This window comes from Triturus cristatus, chromosome 1_1 (genome assembly GCF_964204655.1).
Source record: "Triturus cristatus chromosome 1_1, aTriCri1.1, whole genome shotgun sequence".
Lineage (NCBI taxonomy): Eukaryota > Metazoa > Chordata > Amphibia > Caudata > Salamandridae > Triturus > Triturus cristatus.
This window is the reverse complement of record NC_140579.1, coordinates 936,300,685-936,324,390: the sequence shown is the minus strand read 5'-3', so window position 1 is coordinate 936,324,390 and position 23,706 is coordinate 936,300,685. Positions and strand designations below refer to the sequence as shown.

At 42.7% G+C, this 23,706-nt stretch overlaps 1 pseudogene across 1 annotated transcript in view; it reads right to left on the bottom strand.

Moving 5' to 3' along the window:
• LOC146871315 (mitochondrial inner membrane protein OXA1L-like) overlaps nt 1–23,706 on the bottom strand; it is a 577,675-nt pseudogene that overhangs the window by 31,598 nt on the left and 522,371 nt on the right. The window contains exon 8 of the transcript XR_014959541.1: nt 2,041–2,203. The product of XR_014959541.1 is annotated as a mitochondrial inner membrane protein OXA1L-like (transcript). The remainder of the gene's footprint in view (nt 1–2,040; nt 2,204–23,706) is intronic.

Below are 23,706 nucleotides of genomic sequence, written 5' to 3'. Positions count from 1 at the left end.
CAGGTCGCACGAGTGCCCCACTGAAGGGCAGTGGTTGCTCAGCCGAAGATGTAGAAAGTCGAAGGACCTTTGTAAGAATATTCACCCTAGACCAGTTTTTCTTAAACTTTTGATTCCCCTCTTAAGCGCTTGGATGCTATTAATGTGTTGAAGCCGTCCATAGCACTAGTGCTCAGGTGCTATGGATGGCTCCAGCACGACCTAGCAGCAGGAAATCTCTCTGGTGCGAACACCAGATGGATTTCCTTTTTTAAATTTCACTTCGGGCTGCTGAGATAGAGCTTCCCCAGCAACCCAAGACATTTAAATATCTTTTTTTAATGACGATCAGCGCGCATGGAGTGCTAACGTTATTACAATTGAATGTGAAAGTGAAATGAGCTAATCGGCTCATTTTATTTACACTGCTTAGGTGTTCCGGGACCTATCTCAGGCTCTGAGCACAGATTCAGATGGGAGAGGTATCATTATAAAGGCCAAACGCTCCCCTTTCTTTAGTGGATCCCTGATTGGGGATCGCCACAGAAGAGTCCAAAAGTTTTCCTGCACCACCCACCCCCACAGCAGATTGGAGGTTGCTACCTCCAATCTGTCACCGGGGACGCAGACAGCCTACTAGGCACCAGAGATTTTAATTGGGGTACAATAATAATCTCTAGCAGTCATTCTGCCCCTGTCGTGGGCAGATTGGAAGCGTTTTTCTCCTAGTCTAGTAGAGAGTGCATTTTGAGGGGGGGGAGCAACCCCCTCCTCCCTCAGGCCCAAAAGACTTTCTAAACACCCCCCGTCTTGGGGCAGAAAGCCCACTAGACAAGGGATTTTAATAGGGGCATAAATGGGTATGAGGAACCCACCCAGGCATCGACCTAGCCCCCACCCCTGAAATAACTCACACCAGATAAAAGGTTTTTAACTTAAACATGTCCTGTTATGGGGCAGAAAGCCCATTAGACACCAGAGTTTTTTCCGTGCTACAAAGAAAAGGGGTTGGAGGGTGTTGACAAATTATCTGCCCCAGGGCGAGTCAGAAAAAAATTCTGGACTAGGATCAAGGCGCAATGCATGGATGAGCTGAAAACCCCTTTTTTGGGGGGGGGAATATTTTCCTCATGGTATCTAGTGGTCTTTCTGTCCCACATAAAAAGATTTTGGGTAAACACCCACAATCCACACCAAGAGGAATGGGGTTGAACTATAGATAATATGCAAGATGAAGGGTGCTCTTTAGGTTAGGCCCAGCATTTGTCTTCCTTGATTACACATTCAGTTAAGCCGCTGACTACCACATGCAGAAACTTCACACCTCTTTGTGCCTCTGTTGTGGGTGCTCCAAACCAGAGGCATCCCTTCAGCCTTTCTGACGAGTACGTACTGGACGCCATCTAATCCCGCCTTCCCTCAACCTCAAGCATACTTTCCAGTTAGCGCCAGGATGCTCCTTCCGGAGCGACAGTCGCGCTCTATAAATACCAATACCAATACCAATACCAATACCAACATTTGAAAGGAGAATCACCTCAAACCAGTTTTGCCACATATGATAGCGGATGCACACTGTAGGAAGCTGGCTTTCTATGTAATGTACCAAAATGAGGTACACTATGCAGAAAGTCCAGGCGACCCTTATTGGTTTACAGGGCTTCAATTAATAATCCCACATGCTTTATTTGTGGTATTACTGAAAGCAAGTTAAAGCTAGTGTAAATGTTGTATTAATTTTAATCAACAACATGCAATTTAATAGCGTTGCTGGCCCATTTGACATAGAAGACAGCGCCATCATCCAATTCGAACCCTCAGTAAAGATTCTATAACTGCACCAATGAATCTCTTTCTTCGATGTATACCACCTCACTTTAAGACCCCACAAATATAGTCCTTAAAATATTTTGCGAAGAGAACAGCTGATCACCTTTTGCAAAGTCAAATGTAGTTTTGGCACCCGATAATATTTCACTTAGGGAACAAGAGCCAGTTCGTGTTCGAAGGTTGCAGTTCCAGGCCCCACCCCAGACCTCTTTAGTAGACCGATGGTCTTACCGGCTTTGAGGACCTTTAGGAAGCCCTCCTGCTGTGGAAGCACAGATGGATCGTGCTTAATTCTGTCAGGGATCCGGAGCTTTGTGCGCACGGCTGGGATACGCAGGAAGCCCACCTGGGCCAACGAGAACAGGTTGGAGGTCATCCAGTAGGTGAAGATAGCCTGAGCAACCAGGGAGAAAGAGGGTGAGATATCTGTGTGCACATAAATCTGAGAATCATCATGGTCTGAATGAGAGAGGAGAGCGGAGGGACAGATGTTTACACACAGGTGTCATGTCGCAGTGCGGCATTATCGAGGAGATGCAGGAAGAGTGTATGCACATGATTTACAGGTGAAATGTAGGGGAGGCTATGCGTGTTTGCTTATCTGTAAATACACTGCCTAACTTCTCATGGTTAAGAAATTATGGTGGGTGGGGTGGGTGTGTGGGTGTGTGTGTGTGTGTGGGGGGGTTTACTATCCTTGTGGGGACTTGGGCATGATAACACACTCACGCTGCGGGGACTTGATTGCACTGTGGGGACCTGAACCCAGGTCCCCACGACGCAATGTCTTCTAAATGAATAAAAATAACTTCAGGAACATCTGTGTCAATTTTTACAACTTTTAAAAAAAAATTGCCTTGTGGGGACCTGTGTTTCATCAAGTGTGTTTATATTTTTGCTCAGGTCTGCCCATGTAGGCAGGAGATGGTACTGCAGTCCACTTTGCATTTAAACACACTTTGCTCACCAGAAACATATACTAGCAGCAGAAAGGATGCAAATTTCAAAGAGAAAGCTCCCTCACCCTTTATGTATCCAAATATTTGTAATGGAAATTAACCTTTTCGCTACATAAAACGTTATTTACATGATGCTACTATTGAATTTAGCCTTTCTGTGTCTGAACATTGTTAGTGGTTTTATGAGCATTTCTGAAATCTATTTGAGATGGAATACTTCACTATTGCCATGTTATCCTTATCTTCAATTAAAGAATGATGGTGCATTGCACTGTGATACGATGTAAACAGTTCTGATCATGTTTTGCAATAACTTAGAGGGCTAATCAGGCCCAATGTTCTGAGCCCTTGTCCTTTTTTGCCATGACATAGTCAATTCACTCCAAGACTCTGACCCTCCTCTGGTGGACTAGCTAGCCAGAGTCGACTTCAGTGCTGGTGGCACTGATGCAACAGTCTTTTTTTTGGTGCCACCCCATGGCCTCCTTCTGCATGGATGACCTCACTACAACCCTTCAAATGTGCCCCTCATCTCTCCATAGCCCCTCTCTCACATGCATTTGTTTTATAGCTACTCATACCAGTGTAGGTTGTCAGAGCACTATACGTCACACACATTATACAGGGACAATGAATCATACGTCTCTAAATTAGTCTATAGGTAATGCTACATAAGACACCGAGGATTACGAGATATAGGTATCACATGTCATCCAATGAGCGTTTGGTCTGGAGCCGCACAAACTCAAGATTCAACACATACCACAGTGGTTGGGATTGAATTTTCTAATCCGAATGTACTACTATCCACAGTGTTTTCTAGCAACAATAAGATAAGGAAACTTTGGGGGAAAACTTTACATTCCAACCCATACCATACAGTCTGCATGCAGCTCTTTGATGACAGTTCATAGGTCACGGTGTTATTTTAGAATTGTGATTTATGAACTCCAAGTAGGATAAAGATCTCTGCAACACGAGCAGTTATCCACTGAGCAAGTGTATTTGCAGTAGGCTTATTAACTAGGCCTGGGCATCATTTTAATCACGCTAAACAGAGTAATTTTTATAATTCCTTTTCGGTAGTTACTCTTTGACATAGAAATACTGATAAGAACGCAATTACACCATCTCACATAACTAAGTGTAATTTGGGATAAAACAATTCTACTGGGCGAAAACATTAAGTGACTGTAAATGGCTGCTTGTGCTATTTCCTAATGTAAAATGCATCCTCGTGTCTAAAATGGAAATTAGAGATAGAAGTTGGGAGTTCGTTGGAGGGAAAATTCTGCTGCAACAGCACATTTAGCACTATTTCTTAGTGCAAAATGCCTTCATGCGCCCATTTCTGATGTGAGGCGGTATTTTGTAATATGAAAATAGAGCTAAATACTAGGGGGGTAAATTTCATGAAAAACCTATCCACAGAGAGGACATTTAGAAAGCACGATCAGCTGCTTGCTGTTCGTGTTCTGTTGCATTTAGTACTATTTCTTAGCATAAAAAGCATTTTTGTGTCTATTGTTTGACGCAAGGGTGTATTTTTGCATTAAGAAATAGCACTAGACCTAGATTTACTCTTTTTGCATTATTATGCATGATATCACAGATTGTTTAGATAGTTACACTTGTTTACACCACAATGAATTACGCGAATTACACCTACCCCCAATATTAACCTTCTGCACTACTTTATGATGAATCAAAACTACCAATAGCTAAAACTCCGAACTCTCTCCAGTAGGAACAATCACCAGAGTTATCTTGCCATTTTTATTGTCTGAAAACTGAAGTACACACAAGGAACTCTGCAGCAGGTGCTTTTATGCTCATACGTTATTTCTAAGCATAGTCCACTCCCTGAGCTCACTGCCAGGTGCGACTTCACCAGCAGCACCGCTCTAAAGCCGCCCTGTAGATAGCACCCCACTTTCAGGCTTTTCATCCCAGGGTGGGGCTTCTTTCATGTTTAAGTGGTCTTTTCCAGTGTTCCCTAATATCCTTGTGTTCAACAGACTGTATGTATATGGCCAACTGTGCCGTGTTTCTATCACGTCCTCTGACTTACATCACTTCAGACCATTCTTTTTTCTGAGGCAAGCCACTCTTGCAATTCAGGAGCGCCCAGGGCACACCACTGCATTTTCAAGCCAGGTGTTTTATTGCATCCAATAGTGTTGAAGGCATCAACAATGGAAAATCACCTAAGAGTACTGTTCCTATTGCCTGCTTTGACTGAAAACACATTAATTACTGGGTATTTAAGCATGTTACTGTTGGCCTTCTGTGGAGCACTCACTACTGAAATCTCTTCAGAGAGCAGTACTTCCCCACATGATGGTATTCACAATCTACAAACCTTCTAGTTTTTGTAACCGATCCTAGATCATTACGTAGCGCGCCCACTCCTATTGAAAGCTCAATTGCTCTAGGGTTGCGCTTTACATTGCCACATGCATACTTGGTGGTGCTTCGTAAGACACAGCAGACACCATGGAGCTGCGGGGCTGGTTGTCCGGCTGGAAATCTAAGAGCAAATACTGTTGCTTTGTCTTGTTGTTTGCAAAGTCCACAAACATGCCACTTGAGGCATGCTGCATAAAAAAAGTTAGAAATAAATCACGCGAGGGGCACGATAATTACTGATGAGTAATGTGCTCACAGTTCTCAGTTTTGCACTTAAAACTGGGGGATGAGGTAATGTGCAAAATGTATGTTTCCCCCATTGGTTCCTGATGAAAATAAAAATTCTTCTGATGAGAAATGTGTGCCCTCTTTGGGTTTAAATAGGATTAGAGTTTACATTGGTATGAAGGAAGTGTGTTTTCAAGAAAAGGACAGAACTTGTTATAATTTATTATTTGCACATACAATTAATGGATTCTTTTAACTAGAAACTTGAATTTTTATCTTGAATGGAGTAATACTGTCCTAAAAATTCCCTTTTTATCTTTCACCTTAAAACACGATATGTGGGGCACAGAAAACAATTGTCCATGTACACGCCTGTGATAAAAGGTGTTTCGTTTTTATTAAGCACATAGTTACTCTTCAAAAATTGTACCAGTGCTGAGTTTAAATTGCAGTGGTATTATTAGGCGTTTTGAAGCATCCCCGACTCCTACGAGGGATAAATCAGGAACAGTAATGTACGATTTATTAGATATTTGCCTTGCTTAATGTTCTGGACTTTTCTGAACATTTAGCGCTTACTTGAAACATGTGCTCTTCTTAAAGCAGCAGAGTCCGTGAAATGAATGGTTTGAAAGACATGCCTGTGAACTTTATGCGCAAGGATTTAAGCACAACAACTTAGCAAGTCTGCTCAAAGAGGAATCACTTTACTCGGTTTGAATAGCCTTTCCTCTGCCCCTCGGAATGATAATACTGGCTGCCTTAAGACAAAAGATCCGGTAAGGTTTCAGGATGGCCAGGCACAGGTATGCAAATGCGCCATCGCGCATAACAAAGGGGACATTACCCCATCAAGAGACCAGTGCGCTGGAGTCACCTGAAACAGGAAACTCTCCCAGACTGGGGGATGGGCCCTGCCGAAAAGACGGCACCTTTGCAGGGAAAGGCAACATGAGATGTGACTGACTGGGACACTAAGAACAGAACAAGGTTTAGGCATCCAGAGACTGATACCAGCCTACCTCTTACAGCGAGTTTGTAAACATTAATAAAGCAATGTGTGTGATTTAGAAATGCAAGCATAAAGTCATACAGAGGTTTATTTGTCATTTAAATTAATTGGGAGAGTATGTGGCATGTCGGCTCAACATTCTGTGATTCTGGGCAATTCACATAATCTCCCAATGCCTACAAAAACAAGCACTGGCACAGCCAATAGGTCTCGCCTTTGGCACAATATAAGTTTTTAGCGCTGCAGCACGTTATGCTGGGTGTTACAACATTCATCTACTGTGATTTCATGTGCCATTGGTGATGTAAGGAGGCTATGTACAACAAAGATGTGTGTATACTGAATGATAGATGCTAGGAACGAAGGGAATAATTAACATCAATCTGTCTTTTATTAAATAATGCTGCCTAGAATGTTGTGAGGCCAGTGTTGTGCACTGTAGATAGAGATTTCAGGTTTTCTTATTAGAGGTCTGTTCTATAGTTAACTGTCAACTCACGGCCACTTCTAAACATTTTACCGGAAAGAATGGATATTGGTGAAGCTACCTCTTTGACCATACATGGAGTCAAGGGGGAGAATCAGTATGTGTACGGTATGACTGCCAGATTAGTCAGCTCAGCTTCCATCTTGTTTGAGGATTACATCGCTTTTCTGTGGAAAGGAGTACATAGTGCTGGGGCCTGGGCAAATGAGTAGTGGCAACAAAACACCGGCACTGTGGTGTTACAAATATCTGCCTCTCAAGTCAACAGCTGGGGTGCGTGAATGCCATCTTAAAAACTTTTTGGACTTATTAAGTCATCAGAACCGATCTATGTTGCCCTTCATAATAGATGTTTAACAACAACAAACATTACATCACATCCAATTCCTAAACCGTGCACACAATTAACAAACACACATAATAGGCAGTTACAGCAGCCAATCACAAAGGCATCTTTGATATAAACACAATTTACTTTTCGTCTAATTGTCTTGTTAAGTAATTTAGTGGACACGTGTTTACTTTGGTAAGCTTACTGCAGCACTTAAAATTATGTTGCTCATCCATGCGCGGTAAAAGTAGAAAGTGTCAGACAGAGAGGAAAGAAACGGTAAAATAGAGAAAGTGAAATAAAACAGAACGAGAAAGAGTAAAATGAAAAGAAGAGGAGAAAGGAAACATCCAAAAAGAAAAGGACAATGAACACAAGTGAAGAAAGAAATGTAGGGATCACAATAAAGAGAAAATGTGAGAAAGGGAGAAATAGAGGAAGTGGAATATAAAGGGAAGAGGGTGGAGTAATAGCCAAAAAGAAAAAGGAGGAGGAGAAAGATAGGAGGTCTCGAGAGAGGGTCGGAGCGAGCGAGGAAGAAAATGAGACCGAGATTTAAAGTTAGAGAGAGCCAGAAGGAGCAGACAAGAAAGAGAGCAAGAGAATGAGAGGAAAAAGAGTGTGCTTTTTATTCTTGTCTTACGCTATGGGTCTTCCGATACACAGGTGCATCATTACCTGCTGAAAACGGTGATATTCTGGCCGTTAGATAATCAACTACGACTGGGAGAACTGTACAGCTTATAGGAACGATATCCATTAGAGATGGGTTGCTGATGTATCTAACAATACGAATCCACCAGTGAGAACAGAAGTGACAATACTTCGTATCAAACTAACACGTGAAGAAATACTGTTGTTTCAACAAGGTCAGTTGTGGATGGTGACCATATGAACACTTGGTGGTCCTATTTATATATGTAATATACTTGAACCCCAACAAGATCAAGATGTTTCATTTGGTGGTGGCTCTTTACTTTTTTATGCCAAAACTGGGCATCAGATATATAATCTTTTTTATACGAATAGGATGACACTAGCCCCTCATGACAATCGAGTGTCAAGACTGAATAAATTGATAAAATATAAGTTCATGTCGATCAGTCTTCTGGAAAGAGACTTTTAATGTTGTATATGCATTTTTAATCATTAAATAATATATAATAAGTATATGTTTGTGTTTTGTAATTGGTATATTTGTATCTATTTGTTCACAGCCTTGAAAAAGTCCGGATGGACGAAACACGTGTCGGCTGTCATGTCTATGTAATGATATTTGGAAAATACAAGAAAGAAAAATAAATAATGAAAACCAAATTACAGCTTGGATCTGTTTGTGGACTTTTGAGTTTATATCTACTTTGACGCTGTGATTATATGTGTGACAAATACCTATGTCTGCCTCAACCGACTTGTGATTAATGTTGTGACCTTAGTTGAATACCTTTTGGTTTTCTCGACGGGTCAATTGTTCCTCCTAAAAGCAGAGGGGGTACTTTGGTTTGAGAGCACTATAGGATCCTTCTCCTAAGAATTGTTAATATGTGGATGTGCATGTAATTTCTAGCCTACTGCTGCTTAGGTGCATGTGCGTAAAGATGCTTTACAACTGGGACAGTTGCAGACGTCGGACTAAAGGGCTAACTAGTAATGCGTGACAACGTCAGCCAGCAGCAAGTTTTGTTCTGTGACTTGTAGTTTCACTTTTAACATATACAGTGCGCTGAAAAATTAAAGGTCTGACTGAAAGTGCCATATACAGCTTTTCAGATATCAGCAGACCAAACGTGTACCTGAATTAAAGGGTGCACTCCTTTAATTTTAAGCACATCTTTAGTGCCTGGATACCCTCGAGGCTGATTAGCCGCTATACAAGTCCCGATTGATTAATTGTAAATAGATTCTCTTAACCCCTTCCCTGCTCATGACGGAACCGTTCCGTCATGAGCCACGGTTGTCGTGTGCTCATGACGGAACGGTTCCGTCATGACAATCCTGTCGGCGGCCGCTCCGCCTGCGCGGCGCTGTTTCCCCGCCTGTGCGGGGCGACAACGCAAATGGGCGGAGTCATGACGGAACCGTTCCGTCATGAGCACAGCTCAACTGTGGCTCATGACGGAGCGGCTCCGTCATGAGCACAGGCCCACCGCGCTGCCCCCCTGCCCCCCCCAGCGCTGCAGCGGAATGTCCGCAGCAGCGAAGGGGTTAAATCTCTCCTCCTGAAGCTATGGTTGTGACCTGATGGGTAGAGTAAACAATTACTGTTCACTAAGTATAAATGGTCAGCTGGTCCGTTCTGGAGTCCTTATTGTCTTCTTTTTATTTATATAGCACTTACCACCCCCTGTTGAGGTGATACATCTGGAAACTAAATGCCGTATCCCATAGGCATACATTATGTCTCCATATTTCCACAGCATATGGCCTAGGCAGCGCAAACCTCGCAGGGGGGAAGCATGAATGGCTTAGAACTGTATTAAAAATGCTAATGCTCACAAACTAGAAAGATAGCTCAGTGGGAGAATGTGCCAGTGGCGTAGAGCTGCATGCCACTTTCAGCCACGCTTAAAACCAGGTGAGGCATTCAGCACATCAAGAAATAACGGTCCAGCAGGGTTGCAGAGGCTATCCAAGCTTACCGACTGGATCACTTCCTTCCTCGTGCTCTTACGGGGCCAACCAGATCCCTACTATACCGAAGCCTTAAAAACAAGCATTTGCAATCCTGCTCCAATTTTGTTTTCTGTAACTCAAGTGGATACCAGTCACTTCCTCCGAATGCAATGGTTGCTATCCTTCCTCTTCTTCACAAATCCATATAAAGTATCATAAGGCCATATCGTACCAAGGGGCATAATATAATTTTATACTTTTGAAAACCAGTCTGGCCTCCAAGTTGAACAGCACAAAAAGTGATACATGGGATGCTTGAGTGAATCTCATTCACTGGTAATTATATTGGGTCACATTCCAATGCACCCTTTTTTAACTTACCCCTTCTTTTACAGTCAGGGAATAATCATATAAGTAGTTTTTCACATACAGAAAATGTCCCAACATACATCCCTATATGGCAGTAGTAATAAATTGCTTTTGGCTTGAAGGGGCTCCGACCTTTTGTCATTCCAAAATGCAGTCTAGCAAGGCAGCATCAAAAACGGTGTTCCAGGGATGCTGACGCTACCCTGACATCGGAATTTTCATCGATGGATTGATGAATGATTCGGCAGTTGGGGTATCAGGGAGGGTGAAATATGGCACGCCGTTCGCCCCTGTTGAGCGGCGGTGCAGGTTAGAGTGAGCCCCACAGACCTGAAGATGGCCCATAGCGCTAGACTGCTGGCGATTTGCTGCAAAGGCCCCTGTCCTGCTTCAATCTATCACATTTTACCTGCGACTGCATAAGTGGTCCCAACAGGGCTGCTGACAACAGTTCTTATCCTGGGATCATTGAGGTGGTATCCCCCTTATCTGGGAATTGTGGTTCTCATTATGTAACCAAGCAAACACCAAAAGCATCTAATGGGACCCGGCCTCCATCAGCCCGTGCATTTAGCAGCCACTGGAAGGCAGAGGGGAAGAAAAGCCCAGAGCACAAGCGTTTATTTACACTTGAAAGAGTCTCAGGCACACAAAGCACAAAAAGCTTGGGTGCGTAATTTCATCACACTTTCAACGCGTGTCCTCCTCACCAGGACAACCTGGTGGGAAACACCAAAGCTCGGCTAAATATTTACCTAAGACTTTAACGAGCGAGACGCTCACGTGCGCAGTTGGTGATCTTATTTCAGGCATGCAGGCAGTGGCTCTGAGTGCAGGCGAAAAACAGATATAAATAAATCAGACAGGAGGGAGGAGAGGCCATCATACTCTTTACAGTGTGATGGCCAAACAAAACAATCTCTTTGTGAAATCGCTAGTGAGGCAGCTAAGCCCACAAAGGAGAGACATTTAAGCAAATGCACCAATAACAAGCCAGCATTTGCAAATGACCCAGATGGCACACCCAATTGGTGGGTGTGCCAAACCCCATAGAAGAGATTTAACAAGTCGATCGAAGCTCGACCTACAAAGGGGATGTGACCTTGTGCAATGTAACTGGTAATCATATAAAGCACTCCAATACCTTTGGATAAAGTTTGCACTATATAAAATAACAAAATGTAATTCCAGACTGCAATGCTGTGTGAATTTCCATACACTGAAAGGGATATAGCTCTTGTCAGTGCCCTACAAAGACCTAGCGCTTTCAGCTATTTATTGCTCATTCAAACCTCACACTCAAGGCAGGAAAGCAAAGCTTGTCAGCGCAGCTCCTCTGCACGAAGAGGAACCCACCATTGTTTCCTTTCCTTCTATACAGATTCGGCTGCCATCTTTTGGGAGGTGCCTGGCCCCTAGTACATCATGGGCGTCATACTCAAAGGGTCTATCCCTTTTTATACATTTTATGTTTTCATTTTCTACTAGCAACGCCTCTTGCCAAGCCCCCTGACTATGGCAGGCTACTTACAGGGAAGCAAAGCATGTCCGTGCTACTGGCTAAAGGAGCGCCTAAGGCAAGCCCGGCAGCGCCTATCTGCGTTGGTCCGCACCCAACCGCGCCCGGATCGTGCCGAGTGCCAATCCCGTTTGTTTCAGGTCAGAACTGCAGCCTAAACTGATCTACAAGTGCAATGCACTGCTCGCGCTTAATTCCTCAGGTGAGTGCGTTGTTGGCTGCTATTTGGATCCCCTCTCTTGTATAACTAAAGGCTATCACATTTGTCCCACCTGCGGTTCACATTTGGACTCGCCAGTAGCCGAGCCTTGTTAACCATCTTTGACCTCCGTCAGCCATCAGTTAAGATGCAATAAGCCCAGTAAAAATCTGTGTTGCGTCCTCATGAATGCTAGGTCATTGGTTTAACACAGTACTAAATTTCTACTTTCATGGAAACATATAAACCCTCTCTTGCCTTTAGCACCAAAACCTGGGCCGACTCCTCAACGGACCTGGAAATTCTAGCAGCCATTCCTGATGGTTTTGCCATCTACTGTCCGGACAGACCAGTCGGGGGGGGGCATCTTTGCTACTGTATATAGAACCAATTTACTGGTTTCCTGTAATTTCTTACTGTCACCTCACTGCAAGGCTGTCTCCTTTAGCGTTCACATATCTAACTTGAGGTTTTCATTGGGTCCATTGTTTAATCGCCCACCTGGCCCTTGATTTATTTTCTCTCAGGAATTCTGTTGCCTGCTGGAAGCCAACATTCTCTCTAGTGACTATGCAGTTTAGGGTGATTTTGATTTTTCACCTCGATGCCCTGTCAGATACCAACATAGCAGCACTTTTTCAAACTATGTCATCCTTCGGCCTATCACAACTGGTGGAAGACCCTACTCATCTGGCATGACATACTTTAGATGGTATCCTGACAAACAACACCTCTCGGGGCAATGTCAATACTCTTCCCTTAGCCTGAACCGGCCACTGTGGACTCCTATTTGACTTTAAACTCTGATTCCCTGAGCACTCCCCCAGAACCACTCCAAACACGATATCCTCTTGTGCTTGGTGCAAATTTCAATCAGACCTATTAATTAATATGCTAGAGGAATCACTATCAGCCCACTCAGCTGACTTGGACGCAGCTGTCTCACAGGACACACACTGGTTAGACATAGTTGCTTGCTCCCTGACATCAGTTAAGATATCTAAATATAAGCGAAACAATATTTCTGTCCCTTGTTTCTAAGAAGACCTGAGGGCACTGAAACAGAGCTGTAGGAGACAGGAGAAAATCAGGGTCAAATACAAGAAATGCCTGGGTGACTAGAAGACTATGATTTTAAACGAAAAAGCTTCTTATTACACAAATAGGATGGGAGCAACTAACAAATTTCACTAAGGAACTATTTCAAACAGTCATTAAACTCACAACAGATACAGCAAGTAAGCTCACTAACACTAGTCAATACTTCTGCAATATTTTGGATAACCTTTTCTTACAGAAAGTTAAAGATGTTTTCAATAGATTCTCAACCTTGCCCACTGTTTCCCACTGTGACATGACCAGCCCAACCTCCACTGGCATGGCTAGCCACGGTTCCCACAGTACACAAACAAACATTTCATAGCACCTCTGCCACAAAATGCAGAATGCGGGGAGAGATGGGAGCAAAGTATGTGCGAAGGTAGCAAGTGATTCTCGATTATAAAAGTATACAATGCAAAGTGCTGAGGGGATGTGCCCCCTCCCCCCCAAATCTTTAGCATCGTGGGCTGGCTCGGCGTACGCAAGGCTAGCGTAGGGGTATGAATAAAAGGCACATTTCTCTGGGTGTGGTTCTCTTCCAGAATGGCGAACATGTCTGTCAGTTCTGCGCAGCTTACACCGCCACGAGGTTGACGCCATGAGCGAGGGTGGCTGCGGAAATAATGCTCTCAGCCTGCTGCTACCCAGAAACCGTCATGGCCGCTGCGACCCACATATGCCCCACAGTTCACCTTTCAACACCGTCGTATGTGAAAGAGGGCCCACCACGTGCTGGTGGAAGCTTTTGGGCCGAGGTCTGCGAGCTGGGATGGCTACTGAGATCAACGCTTGCTAACGTGACACAGGCAGACAGCGCCCAGCCTGAGGTCCAGCACCGTGAAGTTCTCTGTATACTACTAACACAGTAGTCGAAGAGGTACCAATGGATGAAGTTTTTCCGAAACGCGTAAGGCCTAAGCATTTGAAAGTGGTGTCCCGAGGCTGCCAACTCCACCACATGATGCATTTTGCTGACAGAGTGGGCCTCCTTATATCGGGCAGAATTTGTATGGATGTATAGCGGCCATGCCTGGGTCGCAAGGAGGAACCACCGTTTGTGTCTGCAGCGGCCCTGGGTTGTCTGATGACACGTAATACAGGACTGTCAACTTGCTACACGGTGAGAGATTTAAAAAGGCAGCTGACTCGATTATGCCGTTTTCACCTACAAGAGGATTGATTTCAACAGTAAGGCAAGCGGCGACACCCACTGGGGATTTAATTTGGACTGCAAATACCAGCGCTCATAGGGGCAAGACAACCACGCCCACTGTGGCTTGAATGTTTTCAATAAAGCTGTGTAAACTCACTGTCGCAACTCACCTTATTCTGCGCATGGCTTGTGAACAAGGAAGTTTTTCCGAAACGCGTAAGGCCTAAGCATTTGAAAGTGGTGTCCCGAGGCTGCCAACTCCACCACATGATGCATATTGCTGACAGAGTGGGCCTCCTTATATCGGGCAGAATTTGTATGGATGTATAGCGGCCATGCCTGGGTCGCAAGGAGGAACCGCCGTTTGTGTCTGCAGCGGCCCTGGGGTGTCTGATGACACGTAATACAGGACTGTCAACTTGCTAAACGGTGAGAGATTTAAAAAGGCAGCTGACTCGATTATGCCGTTTTCACCTACAAGAGGATTGATTTCAACAGTAAGGCAAGCGGCGACACCCACTGGGGATTTAATTTGGACTGCAAATACCAGCGCTCATAGGGGCAAGACAACCACGCCCACTGTGGCTTGAATGTTTTCAATAAAGCTGTGTAAACTCACTGTCGCAACTCACCTTATTCTGCGCATGGCTTGTGAACAAGGAAGTTTTTCCGAAACGGGTAAGGCCTAAGCATTTGAAAGTGGTGTCCCGAGGCTGCCAACTCCACCACATGATGCATTTTGCTGACAGAGTGGGCCTCCTTATATCGGGCAGAATTTGTATGGATGTATAGCGGCCATGCCTGGGTCGCAAGGAGGAACCGCCGTTTGTGTCTGCAGCGGCCCTGGGGTGTCTGATGACACGTAATACAGGACTGTCAACTTGCTACACGGTGAGAGATTTAAAAAGGCAGCTGACTCGATTATGCCGTTTTCACCTACAAGAGGATTGATTTCAACAGTAAGGCAAGCGACGACACCCACTGGGGATTTAATTTGGACTGCAAATACCAGCGCTCATAGGGGCAAGACAACCACGCCCACTGTGGCTTGAATGTTTTCAATAAAGCTGTGTAAACTCACTGTCGCAACTCACCTTATTCTGCGCATGGCTTGTGAACAAGGAAGTTTTTCCGAAACGCGTAAGGCCTAAGCATTTGAAAGTGGTGTCCCGAGGCTGCCAACTCCACCACATGATGCATTTTGCTGACAGAGTGGGCCTCCTTATATCGGGCAGAATTTGTATGGATGTATAGCGGCCATGCCTGGGTCGCAAGGAGGAACCGCCGTTTGTGTCTGCAGCGGCCCTGGGGTGTCTGATGACACGTAATACAGGACTGTCAACTTGCTACACGGTGAGAGATTTAAAAAGGCAGCTGACTCGATTATGCCGTTTTCACCTACAAGAGGATTGATTTCAACAGTAAGGCAAGCGGCGACACCCACTGGGGATTTAATTTGGACTGCAAATACCAGCGCTCATAGGGGCAAGACAACCACGCCCACGGTGGCTTGAATGTTTTCAATAAAGCTGTGTAAACTCACTGTCGCAACTCACCTTATTCTGCGCATGGCTTGTGAACAAGGAAGTTTTTCCGAAACGCGTAAAGCCTAAGCATGTGAAAGTGGTGTCCCGAGGCTGCCAACTCCACCACATGATGCATTTTGCTGACAGAGTGGGCCTCCTTATATCGGGCAGAATTTGTATGGATGTATAGCGGCCATGTCTGGGTCGCAAGGAGGAACCGCCGTTTGTGTCTGCAGCGGCCCTGGGGTGTCTGATGACACGTAATACAGGACTGTCAACTTGCTACACGGTGAGAGATTTAAAAAGGCAGCTGACTCGATTATGCCGTTTTCACCTACAAGAGGAATGATTTCAACAGTAAGGCAAGCGGCGACACCCACTGGGGATTTAATTTGGACTGCAAATACCAGCGCTCATAGGGGCAAGACAACCACGCCCACTGTGGCTTGAATGTTTTCAATAAAGCTGTGTAAACTCACTGTCGCAACTCACCTTATTCTGCGCATGGCTTGTAAACAAGGAAGTTTTTCCGAAACGCGTAAGGCCTAAGCATTTGAAAGTGGTGTCCCGAGGCTGCCAACTCCACCACATGATGCATTTTGCTGACAGAGTGGGCCTCCTTATATCGGGCAGAATTTGTATGGATATATATATATTTATACATATATATATCTATATCTATATCTATATTACCTACTGGCGGTCGCCAGTAGGTAGTTATAGTTAGGACCGTGTTTCCATAGGAAATCTCAAAATTCTATTTTGAATAACTTTGGCGCCGGTTGACGAATCCTCGCGAAATTTTCAAAACTAATGGGGCGCTCCTCTCAGCTCGTACCCTGAAAGTTTCGGGGGGATTCGTCAAGCGGGGACTGAGAAAAAAGGGGGGTCCCAAAACGCGTTTTACCCATGCATTTTTCCATAGGGACTTTAGTCGCAGCTACAGCCCGAACGGCTGAACAGAATTATGTGAAATTTGGCAGAGAGGTAGCCATAAGGTCCATGAAGTGCCTTTTGCAGGTTTGGTGTAAATCTGTTCAGTATTTCCTGAGAAATTAGCATTTAAATCAATATATATATCTGTACGCGCGTACCGTGCGCGCACTGAGCAAGTCCTGTGCGCGCACCTTGCCGATCGCGAGCGCACTTCTGATTGGTTCTTAGATGTCAGTAAACATTCGAATCGGTGGAAATCAGGAAGCGGCGGCCGCCATTTTGTCTCTCGCATAAAGAGGGGGTGATAAACAAAGGGGGAGAACTTGAAAAGGGGGCAGAGTGGGGAGATATTGACCCACTAGGCATTGTAAGGGGGTCACAGTAGGACCTTGTAGGGCAAAAAAAAAGATTTATATTTTGAAAAAATATATCGCCAAGTGCGCGCACCCAGCGCGAACCCGAAAAAAAACTTTAAAAAAAAAATAATAAAAAATCGCATTTAAGTGTTTAGATATAAGGTGGCTCTAAAAAGAGCCCTAGTGTTTATTGTTTGTTTTTTGGTACCTACAAGTAAGTACCGATGCAGAGTCTAAAGTTCAAGAGGAAGACTCTGTTGCCTTCATCAGTGAAGTGTACACCATCTCCTCTATAAATGTCTTGCATGTTGTAACGCAAGTTGTTGTGGTATATAGAACCCATACCATAGTCTCTGAGGAAAGCAGAAATAGATTTGTTGACGTGCTTCCTTGCTTTGTCAATCTGCGGACAAAATTGGTTGGACCAGTTCCACTTTTGCCTTTGGCATATGTTAGAATATACGAAGGCAGATTGAGGAAAAAGCGACATCAATTGCACAAAGGTGTCCTTAATAAGCATTTCCAGACCTACCCCAGTTAAAGTGCCTAGGTCATTTCCACCACAGTGCACAATAATAAGGTTAGGCTGTGGGAGATGTAGAAAGGTTTTCACCAAAGGCATTAATTGGTGCCACTTTAACCCTCTCTGACCAATCCATTTAATGTCTACATTTGGCAAAGCAAGGTCTCTCACCATACCTCTTTTTTCTGCAAATTTTTCACTCCAGAAGACATAGCTGTGACCTACAATCCACACTGTGAACATCTTCAAAGGAGATCTGGATGCACTCAGGAGGTGTCTTTCAGTAGAAAGGCAAAAAGAAATGAAAGACAGTTGAAAAATGGGGGCACACATACTTTTTTTTATAAAAAGAACTCATTGGGTGTTTCAAACCATTCTACACTAAAAACTAGGCTGTATGTTTAAATTTTAGAAAGCATGTTTTGTATTGGTTCAGAAAAATGTGTGAACAAAGAACATTAGTTTGGATTTGCTGTTAGGTTTGAAAAGTCAAGCACTCTTGCTCTTTGGAAATGAAACATTGTCTGCTGAACTTCTGACCTCTCTGCTCACACCTGTGTTCCATGACCTGTTGCTATGGTAGCAGGCAGAAGTCAAGTTGGGGGAAGGGTACATTTGGAAAGGGGTTGAAGTTTTCAACCAATAGAAATGTGTGATTTCATTTGAAAAAATGTGGGAAGCACTGAGATTTGAAATTAACATGTATATGTGTGAAAAAAGAGAGGGAAACTGTGCCATTAACTGGTTCTGCTGAGAGGAGAGAGGTGTTCAACTCAGAGATTCTGGTCTGATAAACTGCTGTGTGACTGCCACATTTATTTCACAACTAACTAATTTTAAAGGTGAGTTATGAGTTTGAGAGGGGGTGTTTGTGGTTAATTTAGATATAAAAAAAAGAATTGTGATTATTTGTTTAAAGTTGTGATTTACATTTTCTGTTTTGGGAGATATTTAACTGTTTTGAATATGTAAAATATTATGGAGTATGTTTTCACCATAAGGTAATGTGTACTGGTAACAATGAGGAATACTGTTTTGTGCCTACCATCAAACCATGAGTCTGTGTGCAGAGAAGAATTGTTGACAGAGATTTAATTTGTGTTGCTGTTGAAAAGTAAGACTTGCAGTTGAAAGAAAAGGACAGCTTCTTTTTAATTGTGATGGTTAGCATTTAGCAGAAATCACTTTGAAAGAAAAGAGAGGAAAATGGCAGCACATTTGAAAAAAACATTAGTTCTGTAAGAATTGATAACCCAGGAAAGGGGCAGCCTGTGTTTTGTGCCTACCAACACAGCATGAGTCTGTGTGTATATAGGAATTGTTGTCTGAGATTTAATTTGTGAAGTTGTTGTTCAGTAAGAAATGCAGTCCTAGGAAAGGGGCAGCCTGTGTTATGTGCTTAAAATGATGGCATGAGTCTGTGTGCACACAGGAATTGTGGGCAGAGATTTAATTTGTGAAGATGTTGTTCAGTAAGAAATGCAGTCCCAGGAAAGGGGCAGCCTGTGTTATGTGCCTAAAATGATGGCATGACTCTGTGTGCACACAGGAAATGTGGGCAGAGATTTAATTTATGAAGTTGTTGTTCAGTAAGAAATGCAGTCCCAGGAAAGGGGCAGCCTGTGTTATGTGCGTAAAATGATGGCATGAGTCTGTGTGTGCACAGGAATTGTGGACAGAGATTTAATTTGTGAAGATGTTGTTCAGTAAGAAATGCAGTCCCAGGAAAGGGGCAGCCTGTTGTGTTTACACAAATTATCCCTTAGCACACATGCACTGTTACATATATCCCTGCAGTCTTCATGCAGTTCTGGAAGTCTCTTTGCTCATCTGTCTTGCACCAGACAATACACAGTCTTCAGAAACACACTCTTGGCACACACGCAGCAGCTTCTCCAACACTCTCATGTGTAGTACTCAGCTCTGTGTGCTGTTTCAGATAGCAATGTGTAATGCAAACACATTCAACGTCACCAAGGCCTCATTTAAATTGATCTAGTCTAATCACTCACCCTGTAACACATGGTCATGGTGTTAAGGAGCTGTTAGCACATGTGCTGTTTTCTGCTTCTGTAAATGATATGGGAAATGTGTCAGGCAGTAACAGTAATTTGGTACTATTCAGGGACACGGTTTTGTTCCAAAAAACATAGCATGAGTCTGTGTGCGCACAGGAATTGTTGTCTGAGATTTAATTTGTGAAGATGTTGTTCAGTAAGAAATGCAGTCCCAGAAAAGGGGCAGCCTGTGTTATGTGCCTAAAATGATGGCATGACTCTGTGTGCACACAGGAATTGTGGGCAGAGATTTAATTTGTGAAGATGTTGTTCAGTAAGAAATGCAGTCCCAGGAAAGGGGCAGCCTGTGTTATGTGCTTAAAATGATGGCATGAGTCTGTGTGCGCACAGGAATTGTGGGCAGAGATTTAATTTGTGAAGATGTTGTTCAGTAAGAAATGCAGTCCCAGGAAAGGGGCAGCCTGTGTTATGTGCCTAAAATGATGGCATGACTCTGTGTGCACACAGGAATAGTGGCCAGAGATTCAATTTATGAAGTTGTTGTTCAGTAAGAAATGCAGTCCCAGGAAAGGGGCAGCCTGTGTTATGTGCGTAAAATGATGGCATGAGTCTGTGTGCGCACAGGAATTGTGGGCAGAGATTTAATTTGTGAAGATGTTGTTCAGTAAGAAATGCAGTCCCAGGAAAGGGGCAGCCTGTTGTGTTTACACAAATTATCCCTTAGCACACATGCACTGTTACATACATCCCTGCAGTCTTCATGCAGTTCTGGAAGTCTCTTTGCTCATCTGTCTTGCACCAGACAATACACAGTCTTCAGAAACACACTCTTGGCACACACGCAGCAGCTTCTCCAACACTCTCATGTGTAGTACTCAGCTCTGTGTGCTGTTTCAGATAGCAATGTGTAATGCAAACACTTGAACGTCACCAAGGCCTCATTTAAATTGATCTAGTCTAATCACTCACCCTGTAACACATGGTCATGGTGTTAAGGAGCTGTTAGGACATGTGCTGTTTTCTGCTTCTGTAAATGATGTGGGAAATGTGTCAGGCAGTAACAGTAATTTGGTACTATTTAGGGACACTGTTGTGTTCCAAAAAACATAGCATGAGTCTGTGTGCGCACAGGAATTGTGGGCAGAGATTTAATTTGTGAAGATGTTGTTCAGTAAGAAATGCAGTCCCAGGAAAGGGGCAGCCTGTTGTGTTTACACAAATTATCCCTTAGCACACATGCACTGTTACATACATCCCTGCAGTCTTCATGCAGTTCTGGAAATCTCCTTGCTCATGTCTCTTGCAGCTGACAATACATACTCTGCAGAAACACACTCTTGGGACACACGCAGCAGTTTCTCCAACACTCCCATGCGTACTACTCAGGACTGTGTGTAATGCAAACACATTCAACGTCACCAAGGCCTCATTTTCTTTGCTCTACTCTAAACACTCACCCAGGTTGCAGATACTTATGGTATGAAGTAGCTGTTAGGAAATGTGCACTTTTCTGCCTCTGTGATCTACAAGAAAAATGTGTAAGGCTGTAACAGCAATTATCACTTGATCTACCAGAGTAGTAAATGTGCTTTGAATTTGCAAATCAAATTGTGTTTTCTGCTTAGAAGCACACCATGAGGCTGTGTGCGCACAGGAATTGTGACCACAGATATAATTTGTGTTGCAGTTGTTCTGTTAAAAAATGCACTTGCAGGAAAGGGGCAGCTTGTTTTTTTCAACTGTGGTGGTTAGCACTGTGCACAAATTAGTAAATCACAAATGAGAGACGAATGGAAAAACATTTGAAATAAATGAAAAGTAAAAAAAAATATTTTAATGAATTATAATTACAAAAAGGATTTTTTTTTAGTTCCTTGCAGGTATTGCTGAGCAACAGTGAAAAAAAAAATGCCTTTAAGGACAAGAAAGAGGAAAGAAAAGCAACAACAAGTATATCTGGACAAAACTGGGAAAAAAAAAATAGCAGGAGAAGCTGGTGATGGCAAAAAGAAAAAGTCTACTGGTAAGCAGAGCAGAGATTTCTTAAAAAAGATTTTCAAAAAACAAAACAATTGCAAAAATAACTGTAAAACAAAGAGAGTTTTATGTACACAGTCAACAGCAAAAAAAAGCTAATGTACAATCAGAAGTATGTCAAACTGATTTAACACGAAAATTAGATTTTAAAAACATTCGTCGAAAAATGTTTCATAGAAGAGTGATGTTAAATTTGCTAAAGGATGTGAAAAAATATAAGAAAAAAACAAAATTTATTAAGAACATTTTTTTTATAGAAAATATTGTAAGTAAGGCTTTGGAAATAAAAAGAAAACGTTTTATTCTAATTTTGAATAGGATGCGTAGATTAGATAAATTAGTCAATGCAATGAAGTCACAAAGCAAAAGGAAAAGAGAAGTGAAAAAAAGTAACTTTTGTAAAGTGTTCTTGGGAGAATGGAAACACAGTTCAAGTACTGAACCATTTTTTAATGAAGAGAGTTATCTTCAAAGTAATAGTTTGTTGCATGCAGTTGACACCAATGGTAGAGCATATGAAGTTAAGGATGGTTGTGTGATGCAAAAAGAGAAAATGGTCCCAAGAAATGAGGAAGAAGTAATGGCTGCTGAGGCTATGGGAAGACGTCCAAAAGCCCCAGTGTACACTTGGAACTGTAGTAGTATTTGTACTGTGCGTCAGGAATCTATTGATAAATTACGTGACTTTCTAAGAGAATATGGTACAAAGAGTGTAAAACAGAAGATGAAGGTGCTTCAAACACTAGATCCATGCAGAGTGAGAGAAAATACTGGTTTGCAGGGACATTCTCTGGCTTGTCTATCTAGAAAAGTGTGTAAAAGTGTTTTTCATCATTTTAGGATGCTGGCTGTTCATCATACTGAAATGAGAAAGTTTGTGAGAACATTGTATTTTGCTAAAAGTCCAGCAGTAAAGTTGAATGAGTTGAATAATGCTCTGTTCCGTGGATCTGTATCAGATGTAGTGAAGGTTACTGATGAGATTCAGTTTTGTTACTTTGGTCCAGAACAAGAAAGTGCAGAAAAGGACATAGTAAATGAGGAAAATAAGGAACAGAATGTAGAACTCATTATTACTAAAAATGTTGAGGATGAAATGACAAAATTTACTATCACCTCTAATGAAAGACCAAATATTACTTGTATTTGTTGCCGCAGAAGTCATTATAAAATTCAAACAAGGAATGTTGATCAGTATAAAAAAAGTGAAAATGAAGATAATTATAAGTGGAAGGATTTTGCAACATATATATTTCTTGAAAATTGTTTTGAATTGGGTGAAGATCAGCGTATTTGTAAATACTGTTATAATAAGTTAGAAGAAAATAGAATGCCGACCAGAGCTGTACATAATAATTTAGAATTGGATGCTATTCCTGCCGAACTTTCTGAATTAAATACATATGAGTCTATACTCATTCAGTGTGTTCATCCGTTCCAGACCATAGTACGTATGGAGCCCAAAACTGGTAAATTACCTCCTTCTGATTTACTGAGAGGTTTAAAAGGAAGAGTGGTGTATTTGCCCTTGGATTTGAAAAAAAATATGGAAACTATTGATGCAGATACTTTGGAAACTGAACCATTAGTAATTCTGGTTAATGGTGTACCTACAAAGAATAAGAAGATTTGGCAGGAGCTGGTGGATGTACGAAAAGTACAAAGAGCAAATTTGTATTTGAAAAAAAATATTAAATGGTATGAATCAATTTATATAGAAGAAGAAGAAGAAGATTTACAAGAAGACACAGAAACACCAACTGGTCAAATTGAAAAAGTGGACAAGTCAAAGGAAGAAGAAATTTATGAACATTTTAGCATACATCCTCTTCATTCAAAAGAAGTTATGGGAGACACTATTGATCTGTTTCAGATGAAGAAAGCAAAAGGAACTCCGGTGAGTGTATGGGAGGAGAGCTTGGAAGCTCGATGTTTTCCCCAGCTGTTTCCTACAGGAAAAGGTGGACGATACGATGATCGCCCAGAACAGATTCCAGCTTCTGAGTATCGGACTACAAGATTATATGCGGAATATTCAAGATTTCGTCAAAGTATTCCTTATTTGTTTCATCTTTTATTTGAAAGCGACTTGTCTGCACTATCTTATGCAGTAAATCACAT